At 37.6% G+C, this 14,536-nt stretch overlaps 1 long non-coding RNA gene across 1 annotated transcript in view; it reads left to right on the forward strand.

Annotated features, from left to right (window-relative positions):
* LOC143694612 (uncharacterized) overlaps positions 1-13,676 on the forward strand; it is a 31,500-nt gene extending 17,824 nt beyond the window's left edge. Inside the window, exons 3-4 of the long non-coding RNA XR_013183182.1 lie at positions 1,320-1,383; positions 13,620-13,676. This is a non-coding gene — a long non-coding RNA (uncharacterized LOC143694612). The remainder of the gene's footprint in view (positions 1-1,319; positions 1,384-13,619) is intronic.
* Positions 13,677-14,536: the final 860 nt, after the last annotated feature.

Genomic DNA, 14,536 nt, shown 5'->3' on the forward strand with positions numbered 1-14,536 from the left:
AACTGTCACCTCAGCACCAGCTAAAGAGGAAAATACAGTTCTATTAAACATCCTGGGAAAAAATAAGACAAAATAGTGAATGCAATCCTTTTGAAATCTAAGTTGCATTGTTATCTTGAATATTGAGACAAGAGAGGTAAAAGTTCCCAGAGGAAGTAGAAGGGCTACAAAGAACAAGAGTAGACAGAGAAGGGTTTCTTGTTGAGGACCAATTAAAGTGCTCTGTAATTTCTCCTTGGAAGAAAGAAGACTGGGGTTGTGCTAAAGGTCTAATAATTGACAAATAGTGTAGGAAAGGTAGCATTTTTATTTGTTCTTGTAATGTATGGATGATGATGTACTGAATAAAATCATGCAACAGTTTTAAAACCAACAAAAATTTTCTTCACAAACAGGTAATTAAATTTTGGAATTCCCTGTCAGAGGGTATGGTGAAGATATGAAACAGGAATAGGTTCAAATAGGATTTGATTATTTTGTGACAAAATGTCCTGCTGGAGGGACATGCCATTCTGTATTTTCCTGGTTTCTTACAGTATTTTCCAATTGTGGACCTTTTTTCAAAGCAAAATATGGCTGTTCTTATGATCTTCAGATATTTGAAAACAGGATTAATTTTACCAGTACAACAGTTTCTCTATGAAGTGATATTAAATGCCTGCATATGTTCACACTTTAATCTTGTGAAGTGCACCTGCAAGACATCCCTACTGGAATGTGCTTGGAGAGAGCTCTCCCTCAGTCCTGCTTGCCCAGGGTGCCCTGCACAGGAGCTCTGCTGCAGTCCTGGGTGGTGATGGGGACAAAAGGGCAGGCGCACATTTAGGGATGGGCATCTCCTGCTCTGTGCTTGCTCTTGGGTTTGCTCAGAGGGTTTGTTTCAGACAACAGAGCTGCATCAGCTGGGGTCCTGAACTTAGAGCTAACAGTTTTATATTTAGGGGAATCAAACCCAAAGAGACAGTGGCATGGGGCTTCCCTCTTCCAGTTTGGGGTCTTGTACCCTTTTCTGCATTCTGTTATTAAGCTGCAGTTCAGTCCTCAAACAGGCACTGAAATGGACCCTGTTGTGTTCACCCATGTTTTTTTCCTTCCTTTCCTGTGAAGAATCAATGTAAATGAGTTTGCAATGCATTTGCTGCTAGCAATTTTGGTGTGGTGTGGTGTTTAATAATTTTTCTTATCAATTTCACGACCAAGTAATCATTATAAGGTTTTTATTTTTTGTTCTTTGCTTTTGTGATCCATAATAGAAGTTCTATTTATTTATGGTAAATGATACAAGTTTGTGGATGCATGTCAGGTTTCTCTGTTTTCAGGATTCCTTTTTGTATCAAAAAATGTCTCACGGAATGGAAGAAAATGGGCTAAGCAAGAAATAAGGTAAAACAAACAGAAGGAGGAAAAAAAAAATCAATGGAATTTTGAAATAGCCCATGTGAGAAAAAGTATTGTCAGCAATTTCTAGAAAGTTTTTTTGGGTACAGAATGGGCAAGATACATATTTCAGAAATACAGGTTGCACTCTAATTCCCTTAAGCCTCTCCTTTCTACTTTGGCCTAAATTTGACATTGCTGGCATGTCTTCCTCACAGCAAAGTTCATGGAAAGCCAGAATGGTGCAGCTGGTTCCTGGCTAGTTTGATGCTAAGGGGAAATCTTAATTAAAGCCTCCTTCATTATGTGCTACCATGTCCTTGGAAGAGGTGTGATGTTGCAGAGAATATTCCATGTCAGGGACAGCTTCAGAGAGCACTGGTCAGGGAAAACAAGTTCTTTGGAGAATGAAGTGCTTTTAAAATAGATAATGACATGCAGAGATAAAATTTGGAAAATCTGGCCTTTGCTTTGGGTTTGCAAAGCTTTGGGCATTCTGCCTGTGACTGCATTCACACATCTCCTGGAATTTCTGCCAGTCACCTGCCACTTGGTGTGGTAGCATCCAGACATGCCTCTTGCCAAGCCCCACAGGACTCCTCGTTGCTCTGTGCTCAAAGATTTAAACCAGATTAAAAATCAGCCATGAGGACCAGAGCACAAAAAGAGCCCTGAAATATCTGTGAAGCATCCCTGGGCTCTCACAAGCATCAGCACTCCTTGGCACCATAGCAATGGTCCAGGTGCCAGGGGGTATCAGAGGAGAGCCAGAACAGGATGGTGGGCTGTGCTTCTCAGAGCTTCTGGAGGACACTCCAGCTCTACTAGGTCTTAAACAAAATGCTGCATTCACTCAAAATTAGTGTTTTGCAATATTGTAATTGCAAATTGTATTTCAAGATGGGCTAATTCTGCTTGAAATTTAGATATAATTTTAATTTTCCCCATGGGGGAAAAAAAAAGTTGAGTGAACCATTCTTTCCCATAGAATCCTGAAACTGCATTTTTTAGTAATTTGTTTAACAGAAAAATGCTCAGCTTAGTATCTGCAAATTTGGATTAATATCCTTGGCTAAAACTGTCTCTTTATCCAAGCAAAAATTTGACTCTTTAAACATTGACTTAGATATGCTGACATAAATGAAGAAACAGTGCTTTTAGGCTTCTATATTCACAAATGATAAAAGAGCGAGAGAACACCCTTTTCATAACAAAATTATAGAGGTGAAGATCTTTCAGTAAAATCTTTTGTATTTTGCTGGAGAAGCTTTAAAAATTATTCACTCCTGAATAGATTTAACTTAGAGGGCTTGTTTGAGCACAAATGTTTGGCTCATCCATTTCCTTTAGCGGATATATAGCAAACCTAGAAATTCAAGTTATTTCCTTTAAAGGACAACTAGGTGAAGAGATAATTTCACATTGTACATATATTTTTCCAGAAACTGTTGCTTTATGCTGAGAAACAAGTGAGTATAACCAAATACAAATAAACCACTGGTGCTCTTTGTGTGGCATTTGTTAATGGGATCTGCTGGAATATTTTACTTCTATTTTACAAATAAGAAGCATGCAGTAATTCTCAGAAATATTTCAGTAGCTGTTCTGTAGCTCAGTGAAATGAGACCTACAGTGGTTTAATCTGTTTTTTAATTAATATGTCTATATCTCCGTAAAAACAAATCCAGTGGGATCTTGCTGACACTATTAACTCTTGTGAGATTATGCTACATATCAGCAAACTCAAACAGAATTGAAAGGAGATAACAGTAAAATTTTTAATTTATTCAGATAATTTTGAATTCTCAGAATTATTTTTCAGTTTAGCCTTGCATTAAAATAGCTTTCCCTTTTCTTCTTGAAAGTAGTTGTGAAAATGTGTGTTTGTTCAGATAAAAGTACTCTTGGCTTCATTTGGCTTATTCTCAGTATTTCCAAGGTCATACCAGCAGCAACATTCAAGGGCTCAATAATCAGATTCTAATTTGGCCTCAGCAGTGTAAACCTGTGCTAAGATATGACATTTCAGTGGTTTTACTTTGATGGTATTTTTGAGAGCAGAATGTGTCTTTAATTATTACATAGAACACAGCTTTGTATGTCAAAAACCCAGAGAAAAATTGACAAGCTCAACCTACTTTACAACCATCATTTAAGCCAAAATTCATTAAAATGGATTTCCACAGAAGACATCCTATTGGCATTTCATGTACAGACAGTAACTGAAAAATGCTTTTATATACAGATTCATACCAACAGCTTTCTGTCCAGCAGGTGACTTTCTGCATTAAAAGGTTTGTAGAAGTGGAGATTGTAATAGGATGAACAACCTTGATAAAACGCTTTGATTCTTATCTTTGAAAATTTTTCCCCATTACATTTGCCTTAGCTGGTGCTGCTGCAGTTAAGGGGATCTCAATGCACCCATTGTAAACTTCCTTCATGGGGTTTTATGACTTCATGGTAAAAAATAGCTTTTGTCTGAAATACAGCAGATTTTTTTTTTAACAATTCTTTTTTCATTTAAACAGTGAATGTTAACTTGAAAAAACACATTTATTGTAAATGAAAGGGCAATCTTCAGCTCAGTAATATCACCTCAGATTAATAAAAATGACAGTATTTTAAAAATCCAATTTTGTTTTCACAGTAAGGTTGTTTGTTTGATTACCTTTTTTGAATTGCACTTTGTTTAGACAGGGAAATGGATGAAGTTAGTTTCAGTGGGCTTGTAATCATTTTCACTCTCGGGTCATTAGTACCACCATATTTAAGATGCAATAGCTGCAAGGTAAGTTTGATGAAAACAACCACATATATTGGAATTTTCTGAAAAGTTCTAATGTTGCATCCATCCATTTTTGGTTGCATTTCTGTGTCACAACCCAGCAGTGTTCACCTGCTCAGCTCTGATTTCTGCCCTCTCGCCTGTGAGTCAGGCTGCAAAGACCCTGGCTGTTGAAGATGCTATCTGCAGCTCCTCCTTTCCCTGATTCTGAGGGCATCTTTTCACAAACAGGAGCTGGAAGCTGAATGAGCCGGCAAATCAGAGGGCTGAGCTCCCTTCCCTGCCCTCCTTGTCTTCTTTCCTTGCAAGGGTCCAGGCTTTGCCCTTCCTTGTTTCTTATGACAATGGACCTGACCTGTTTGTTGAGTTCTCCTGGCTTTTGAGTTTGTGTTCTAAGCAGTGTCTTTGCTGTCAGGCAGCTTAGCAGAAATATGCTGTAGTGAAAATATCAGTCAGTTCTGCCAGCCTCAGCGCTGTAACAAATAACCTCCTGTTATTTGTTAATGTGTTTTATTTGGGGAGCCACCAGGGAGTGGTGGTGCTTCCTTTTAAACTTGGTGTTTGGAAAGTGCCTTTGTTTGTGCATGGAGGGCTACTGGGCTCTCAAGGCTTTTTCTTCTGCACCTACTGTAAGAACTCAGAACTTGGGAAAAGACAGGTCAGAGGAGCAGAAGCAGCTGGGGCTCAGTGAGCAGTCAGTGCAGTTCTCTTGTGGGACAGATGAGCATTTGGAGTGAATGCTGGGACACTGGTGCATTTTCCCCTCTTCATGAGAATATGACAGAATCACTGTCTGTCTTTACTCTTGCTTTAGTACCCTGCAGCTCAGATCTTCAGTGTCCCCAGTGTGAGCTCATCATTTGTCATTATCTCCTGAGAATGAGCAGCTAAATGTGTAGTAATTTGTATACTTGGTAAAATGCTGTGGATATCACTCCTGGTTATGCTGTTTTCTCCATGTTTACAGTACAGAATTAACTCCTATATAACCATTATACTCATTGATCTGGAATGGTTGCAGTAGCTTTAGCAAACACCTTTCTCTGTTGCAGAAGGCCCTATCAAAGGGTAGCAGTGGCAGCATGAGGAGCAGCCTTCAGGAATTTGCAGAGGCAGCATGGATTTTGCCACTGCTATCTTTGGTGAACAGGAACAATTAGATTTGATTGTGAAATGCTTTTAAACATGAAAATCTTTAAAGAGATTTTTGAAATGCCTATCTCAGTTCATTGACAACTACCTTAATTTGAGATTTGTAGACTGAATATATTGTTTTTGTAATTCAGAACACTAGGGAAATTTGTTTTGCTTTGTTTTAGGAAATATCAGAACAAATCAAAAGTGATATGAAAGCTTTAACTAGAAAAGATTTAGATTTGTGATGCAAATGAGTTTATGAAAATGATCCACTTGCAGTAGAGGAATAATGGAGCCAAATTATTGGAAAGTAAAGATAATAGCATATCTGGGATCCCATTGTTCAGGAACTGCCTATAAATATAGTGCATTATTACTCAAGCATTACCAGGTTATCTCCACATTGCTGAAATTTATGCAAAACAATTTTCAGTGCCTTTGGAAAAATGATGTGAGAGTATCTGGCTATTTGAGTTTTGGTTGGTCACTGTTGCCACGTACAATGCAGACAAAAAAAATCAGAGTTGCATTGCTAGAGTCAAGCAACATTGTTATCTAAAAATGAACTTGAGACAGGAATTTTTTGTTTTTCATTTCCTTCAAGTATTCTGTAATTAATCAGAAAATTCAATTCAACTGTGAAATGAAATAAGAGAAAAATCTCCTTCGTATGTAGTCTCTTCAATCCCCAGCACCCCTCTGACCTCTTGCTATTGCTAAAGTGAGATCTGTTTCGTGTTTATAAACCACATTCCTTCCAGCAGCACTTGGAAGGAAAGGCTGAAGTGTGTAGGGCCCTACATGCCAAGCACATTCAGGAGGGGTTGTGACAGTAGCCAGGAGTGAGTGTCCCACATCAAAGGGGTTGTGTCTCTTCCTCCAACTAAGGAGAAACAGTAGGGGCACTATGCCTCTTCCAATGGCTGTTTGAAGAAAATTAATTTATAGAGACTGAGGTGCTCAAACATGCAGATAAAATCCATGACTACCTTCCTGTAGTCTATGTCTTAAATTTCTCGGTTGTGCCAGTAGGATGATGGTGGTACAACTGTTTCCTTCAGCAGAGAAAGTGTATTTTAATTTTCTGTACTCATCTGCATGGTCATTTTCTCTATAGAAGTATTGACCAGAAGTATGCTCAATAAACTTTTGTCTCATCTGGCTGGGGGTCTTTTTTGTTTGGTTTGGTTTTTGTTTGGGGCTATTGTTTGTTTGTATTTTTAAAGAATAGTGTAAGTTTTGCTTATCTTTTTGGAGAGAGGCTGTTTTCAGACAGGGTGCTGCAAGTGAAGCCTCTCCTCATCCCTGAGTGAAGAGTGGCTGAGCAGCCACCTGGTTCCAGCCTTTTTGCCAGGTTTCCCATGTCTGCTGCAGGCAGCTCTGCTCAGTGTGCTGCACTGTGCTTTTGTGCTTGGTGTGGGCCATTGTCACAGGCTAGGTTTGGATTTAATGATGGGAATGGCACTTACCAGTTAATAGTCACAGAATTTATTTTTATGGTTTTTTGTTCTTTTTCAGTATAGCATTATATGGCAAGGACACTTGTTCTTTGCAGATATGATTAGGTGACTTCTTCATCTTTTGTGAGGCTGAGACTGCAGATATTTTGGGCTGTGTATGTAAGCCTGTACTCTTTAGGGAATAAAATATAGGCATTTCTAAAAACTCCAGCTAACGAGCAGTAAATTCATCGGCAAGTTATTGTCCTTTCCCCTTGGTTTATTCTTAGTCTACAAAACTTAGTTTAGAGTACAAAAGGAAAAGAGCAGATTCCCTTGACTCTCTTGCCCCCTCTCCATACTTTTCTGTGATGCAGAAGGTTTAGCTCTGAATACAGTTGTCCCTCTTTCAAAATAAATTATCATCTACTTTGTCAGCAGGGAAAGCATCATAGATTGTGTGTGAGTTTCTTTTGATAATTTTGCTGTAGCCTATGTGAGAAGAGGGGTTTTTAGATGAGTTGGGTTTCCCCAGTTCCTGAAGGCTTAGTTGTCTCAACCATCAGTAATGTCAACACCTATTGCATCTCTAGTGATGTTTCATGTTCTATTCTTGTTTCTGGTTTTCATGGTCTTAATCATCCTGAAACAATTTGAAGAAGTTGGAGTTTTCTTTCTCAACCATGAAGAGCATGCACAATAAAGGTACTTTATCAGAGTGAGAGAATGCCTTGGTCCATCAGGTGAAAGTGTTATGGCACTGTGGACTTTATGCAATAGAAGGGGAATGTAGCATCATCCTCCTACTGGATTACCTCTGCCTGACCTCCAACTGACTCTGTTTAAATTATTATCTTCTCACCTCAACATGAATCTTCCATTTCAGCAAATATTTACAAATATATTGGTTTTTCTGCAGTGTATCAATTGTACTATACTGGAGGTTATTTTATCTATAGAAGCAGTATAACAGAAAGTGGAGCAACTCCTGGGTATGAAAATACTGGTTTCTCAATCCATTTTGATTTTAGCTGTCCTCAGGCTGTGTACTGCATGCTATTGTAATGCTGTGTTTGTTTTTTTTTTCTCTTGGTGCCATTATTGTTGTATTATTGTTTGTTTTGAGTTGGGTTTTTTGAACCTATTGCTGTGCTGCCCTACATGCTGCACATCCTGACTCACAGGCCATCTGATAATGAGGGCTGACTTAAATCCACTGTCAAGTGAACATTCCAGAAAACAGAACATCAGCTCACAAAGTTGAGAATTCTGTTTATAGTTACTTTTTTCTTTTGCTCACAAAAAATAGCGATTTTCCACTAAGGAGGTTTTTAGACTGTATTTTTAATAGAAGAGAGCAAAATTGTTTGGGTTTTTTTGTTTTGTTTTGTTTTTGTTTGTTTGGTTTTTGTGTTTGTTTTTTTTTTTTTTCCTACGTGGTAATCTCTCTCTGGTTATGCTGCTTCAGTCAGCTCCTCTATTCAGTTTGTTTTCCTTTCTCTAAACCATGATAATGGCTGAGTTGTATGGCTCAGGAAACCCAGGAAGAGCTGCAGAGGTAAATTCAGGAAGAAGCCAGAATGCCACTGCCCCAGAATGCATTCCATGTGCTGAACAGTTTCACCTAATTGTTCATTTCTCCCTCTCTTCATCTAAGACTTACTGTAAAATGCTTGCATGACTTGAGAGTTTTCAGAGGAGTTAAGACATGCTAAGGCTTGGTGTGATGTGTGCTGGAATGGCTTTCTTACAGTTTTGGAGACCAGGTTGAAGTGCTGTGAATATCTATTCCTTACTTCTATGTATCAAAATTATAGAACATAAAATGCCCAGAACCAGTGGGCCATATTATGAACCTGATTGTTCACCAAGGGCTGTAATACATAGAAGTTTTACATTTGATCTCACATTTTTAATATATAGCCATAAAATTTAATTTCAGTGCTAGAAATATCCATACTCTTAACTGCTATTAAAATATAAACAAATGATTTTCAATTTTTTAACAAATATGGTTAAAAATATAAACATATGAAAAAAATCAATGGTGCCAATATGCCAGATATTTAGAATAATTTGTTTAATTTATTTCCATGCTTATCTTTAGTAAATTTTTTTTCTGTCTCTGATGCAGTTGGAGGTTGCATATTATACCCCAGCTTTGTATTTTAGTTTTTAATTTTGATACTTTTAATATCCAAATCAGGTTTTAATTTTGATTTTTTAATATATAACACATACTTGGTTAAATCTTAGCCCGCTCTATCTGTATGTTTTAAGACAGAATGCCTTGTTGGGTTACTGTGTGATTAAATGCTGATTTGTCTGTCCCACAGATCTGTTTAAGACTGTGGGTTTATTAAAATATTTAATGTAGATTAAAACATCATCATATATTAAACTGAAGTTACCATCTTCTTGGAATATTAGAGTACATGCAGATAAATGACACATTATCTGGGTGTATGTGTAGAGAAAAATTAATTTCAGCCATTTTCATCACCAGCTGTAAAAGGAGGAAAATGCCTTATGGTACTTTAGATAATGCAGTTCTGAAACAGACCTTGTTTCCACACTTCAGGCATAATCCATGTAATGGCTGTATTGCAGTGAGGATAAGATCATCTTATAAATACCATAAATGCACAATCTGCCATGTTTACCCAGTTTTTCCTTTTACAGTTCCTTTTTTAAATCATACTTAAATAGATTCTCAGCAGTAGTTTATCTGTGATGCATCAGAAGAGATATTTTGGTTTGGGGAGAACAAAAAGCCCTATAGGTAGTAATTGCTGCTCTCTCACGAATTGTTAGCAAAGAGCAGCCCATTCCACCAAAGGAAAGAAAAAAAAAAAAGGAGAGGTTATTTTCAGGCACCCCTGCAAACAGAAATCATCCTAAACTATGTGTTTTAATAGGGAAATCCTGGCATGTGTAATTAGAAAGGCATTTACCTCAGTGATAAAAGAGTTTTGTTATAATGTTAAAACCACTAGTGTTGACAGGGACAGCTATAGAAAGCAAGTAGTGTTCCATTTTAATATCAATTGTGGCCTTTATTAATATTTTAGGAAGCAGGGAGCATGTCTGTAACAATCAAATGCTCTGGGAAAGCAGCAGTTTACCAAGTGCTTCTTAAAACAGATCTATTGTCAAGCTATGTATGGTCTGGCTGTGTCATTTACTTGAAACATGTACACAATGTATTTGTTACCAGCATGTCTGGATGCACTTAAATGAACAGTAATGTAGGAAAAGTGCTTTTCAAGGCACTGAGGAAGTCATCTGAAGCTCCATTTTGCATGTGCTTCTTCAGAGAATGATTTTGATGAGGGTATATAGAGCTTTCCATAGGTGTGAGTCACCCTCATAAATAAGGGCATCAGCCCATCCAACATTTCCCAGCTGCTCCTTCCCCTTCTCCCAGAACTTCTGCAGAAACTTGTGGGTTACTGATATGTGTTGCACTGTGTTTTTCTTGTAAGGACCATTTTTCTCCAATTCAGGCATCAGGGAAGCTGATTTTGGAAAGCTATTTACTGTTGTTGTTGCCTTTGACAAGCAGCAGTGAGAAGGTGAGTAGGGAGGAGGACTGAGCCAGGTGTGGGAGCATTTACTTGCACTGCTCTCTGCTAATCCAGCATTCTTCTGCAGCCATTCATTCAAATTAGGTATTTGTAATAGTTCTAAGTCCATCTTTAAAGAGTTAAAATTTCACAAAAGTAATTAAAAAAAAATTTTTTGGTTGCAGATAGTAAAACTATAACACTGCAGCTACTGTAACTCTTTTCACCTATTGAATTGTCTACAGACCTGAGATGTTCAAGAAAGCTTATTTCAAACTGTGGATAACACATAACCAGAAGAGAGCAGGAAGTCTTTCCAAAAGGAAAATATTGCATTGTAAGCTTTGATATCCAATTAATTTAGTTTGAATGAAAGAAGCTCATCAAACAGAACTGCCTTAAATACTGTTATTACAAGGTAGTGTTATGCTGTATTCTCAATATCTGACAGCAAAAGAAGACAAGTTTTGGACACTGAGCACATAAAGTCCTGATGCTCCAAGCAGGAACTCCATGAATACCATTTCTGTTCTCATTGTTCATGATGTTTTCGTAGGTGATTGTTAGTTTATGTTAGAGAAATGTGACTGCTTCACACTATGTGGACCTGTGATGGTTTGAAGGCAGTTTTAGAGAGGTGAGTATGTGTGAAATCTTAGAATAAAATTTGAATGGAATGAGACAGGTTAGGTATCTCATTTCTGTAGTCTCAGAGGACCATTGGCATGCCTGTCCAGTGATTTGTGGAAAAGCTGTCTTTCCAAGTAATTCTGAGAAGGTACCTGCTGTGGCAAAAAAAACCCCAAAAGCCTCCAAAGGCCAAAATAAAGTCAACTTGTCAAATTTCTTCAACAGTTAACAGTTGCTGAAGCTCAGAATAAGATTGTACTGAAACATGTTACACGTTTCTGTAATTATTTGTGACAAAGTTCCAGTTTATTTCACTGATTACTTATCTGTGCATTAGGGCCAACCACTTTTTAAACATGCCCCAGCCATTGCCTTAATTTTCACAGATGTTTTTCAGTTCTACTGGATATTGTCCTTCCCCCTTATTCCACTCAGGAATTTATGAGGTCATGCTATTTCCACTCTGAATCTTTTTCCAGCAATCAGTAAGATAGGGAATGTGAGGTAGGCATGTTTTGCTCAAATCTGAATTCTGTCCAGAGCCTCAACATAACAAAATAATTGACTCCGAATCAGCTTGGACCATTGACTCTGAAAAATACAATCCCCCATCTGTGATTCTGCTTCTATTTCTGTTCTCTTCCAGCTAAAATTTATTCTGAGAAGAAGAATTATAGGGAAGTATTACCTCTTATAGATCATTTACTCTGTTGGGTACTTAACACCAAATCCATTGTCATAAAATAGGTAAATAAACATGGAATATCCATTTTTCTTTTCTTGCTTTGTAAAACCAAGCAACTGGACTTTGCATAAGGACTCTTTAACATGTTCATGAATACAGTGAGGTGCCTTCTTGCTTTTAATTATTTTAAATTTCCATTGTTTCTAATAGGATCCTTCTCTTTAGAGGATCCTTTCTTGAAAGCACAGCCAAACAGTGAGTGAATTCTTGGCCCAGTGGAGTAAAGAAAAGCCCTGTTTGCTTCAAAGCATCTCTCACCATTCTGCCCTATTCCTTGAGCTGAAAGCAACCCTCAGAAGTAAGTGACATTCCATACTGCACATTTCTTATCTTGTCATTGTCCCTGGTTTGGCTTGAGAAATGCAGAATCAACCCTACTGAAATAGGGATGGGGGGAGATGGGGAAATAACCAGGCAATGGGCCAGAAATTCTTTATTTTTGGGATATTCGTTAATACTGATAATGAAAAGACTTATGCTGAGGAAAGGCATCTGAAGTTCTTTCCTTGTTTTTCTTTTTCCAGTAACTCAAATTTCTGAGGGACATACTTCTGCTGACATGAAACATCTCATATCTTTTTAGCAGCCTGTGGTATTATGAACATTTTGGAATTGAACAAAATCTCCCAAACTGCTCTGTCTGAAAGGATCTTTTAGCATCTCTTGAATTGTAACCTCTTAAGTTATGTAGGGAAAAAGAAAAAAGAAAGAGACCTGCTAAAATTGTGACCTCTCACTGCTGGAGTGACTTGAAAGCCTTGGGCTCCCAGTCAGTTTCCACATGTTCTGTCTTTACTGCTACTGGTGAACCACATTACAGTGTGAGACTGCTGTCCAGGCACACACAGCACAGCTTCTGCTTCAAGGGACTTGCAATAAACTATTTTGTTTATTGATAAGTGCACAGATGATATTACTTGCTCCAGGGTATTCATCTGGTCAGTGAAGAAGCTGTGTAACTGTTCTGCCCAACTGTTAATCGTTTTGTTCCCTCACAAAATGGAATATGATAAAAATAAAATCTTTATTAGATCTTTCCAGGGAAATGATCCCCTTAATTACAAGTTCCCAGATTGGTGATGAAGACATAGCCTTGGTCTTTCCCAAATCCTTCATCCACCATATATCTTTAACTCATTCTCTCCTCACCAGACACTTACAGGCTGTAGGTTGTGGCTGATAATAAGTTTTATGCTTATTTGTTAATGTTCGTTGTTTTGTCTTATTACTGTTTCTGAGACCTCTTCTAATTCCAAAGAAACTGTTTGCCATCTTATTTGCATAATTCTGTTTTAATCTTTCCCCTTGGTTAATATGCTCTTCCTTGATAAAGCTCTGCATCACCTAAAGGATTTCTGTCCACAAAGGTGAAACAAGTCTGTAAGTTAATAAGTTTTTAACTCAGCCACCTCCTCTCTCATAGCCTGGATTTTTACCCCAATCTGAACACCAATTTTACTCCCTACAATTTCAAAAGAAGAAGAAAAACATCTTTTTCATTTCATTTTTTTGCATTAGACAAATTTACTTTGCAAGAGTAGGTTGATTTTTGTTTCTTGAAGGGCATCATGAGCTTTACAGGATATTGAGAAATCCCAACTCCAGCCATGTGAAGGATAAACCTATTGGTGCCTTAGGCAATGCAAGTAAAGGACTTGCCAAACTCAAATGTTTATTCTTTTGGGAATTTTTCCTAAGCACTGTAATTTCACAAGATGATTCAGTTGCCCCATGGCTTATTTATAAAGCATTAAAGTGTTAAATACAATTAGTATAAGCATCCTAATCTCTCTAGAGACTCTTTGCTTATAGTATTGCTTGGAGCTTGTGTAAAATAGTCTGGAATATTTAATCTTTTTTGGTTTTGTTTGTTTTTATTTTCTGAGCCTGAATGAAAAAGGAAATTTCAAAGACAAAGTATTTTCTTCTTCTTTCAGGCTACTACATTCTGCTGGTGAAGCTGAAGTAAACTGGTTCTGTCCTGGAGCAATGATGCAGCTTGGGTAGTTCTGGTGGTATGCAATTTTTAACTCTTTTAAAAATCATTGTATGATGAGAACATTGTAATGTGGCCTGTGTGGGACTATTTCCTGTGATCAGATGGAAAAGGAAACTGTCAGTTTGTTTTTAAGTGGTTGGTGATACTGGGAGAATGTAAAACGAGAGTTCTGTGCCCCAGTAGTGTTTGTGTCTGCTTATAAAGACTCAGAAAATAAGGTGAGTTGTTTGGTTTTTTAAGACTTAAATATTTTTGCATCTTTTTCTGAAAGAAAGGAGGAGTGGTTACGGTGGGCTTTGCCATGTCAGAGAATGTAACATAAAGTAATGATGAATTTGGATTTTAGGTTTACTTTATATGGGCTTTGACTAATGTTAAAATATCTGGACTGTGTTTGATACTAGTCTTTCAAATAATTTCATTTTGCCGTGATGCTCTCACCACTAATGGCCAGCAGAAGAGGGCTGTCCTTCTAATTGAGGCTTTTTAGGCTGCTGGTAGTAATTCACACATTGACTCTTACATGCCTAATTGTGTGAAAAGGGTGATTTTATTTGATAGACACTAAAAAGAATCTCAGCCTCTCATCATGGGGAAGGACTCCAACTCGTGGATTCGGTGTAAATTTGTTTATTTTTGTCTGTTAGGATAGTTAGAATATATGCATGGCACATTGGAATTTGTTGTCAAAATTTCAAAGTAAACAATATGCATTAAACAATGTCACCTCCATAATGTCTCACAGATCTTGTGAGCCTGTCAAACACATGGTACAGATCCAAATCACTTTAGGCACTGTGTGGTAGGAAGGCCAGTTAAACAGAGATTGATGTAAAGGTTATTTGACATTATTCA

Source organism: Agelaius phoeniceus, chromosome 8 (assembly GCF_051311805.1).
Source record: "Agelaius phoeniceus isolate bAgePho1 chromosome 8, bAgePho1.hap1, whole genome shotgun sequence".
Lineage (NCBI taxonomy): Eukaryota > Metazoa > Chordata > Aves > Passeriformes > Icteridae > Agelaius > Agelaius phoeniceus.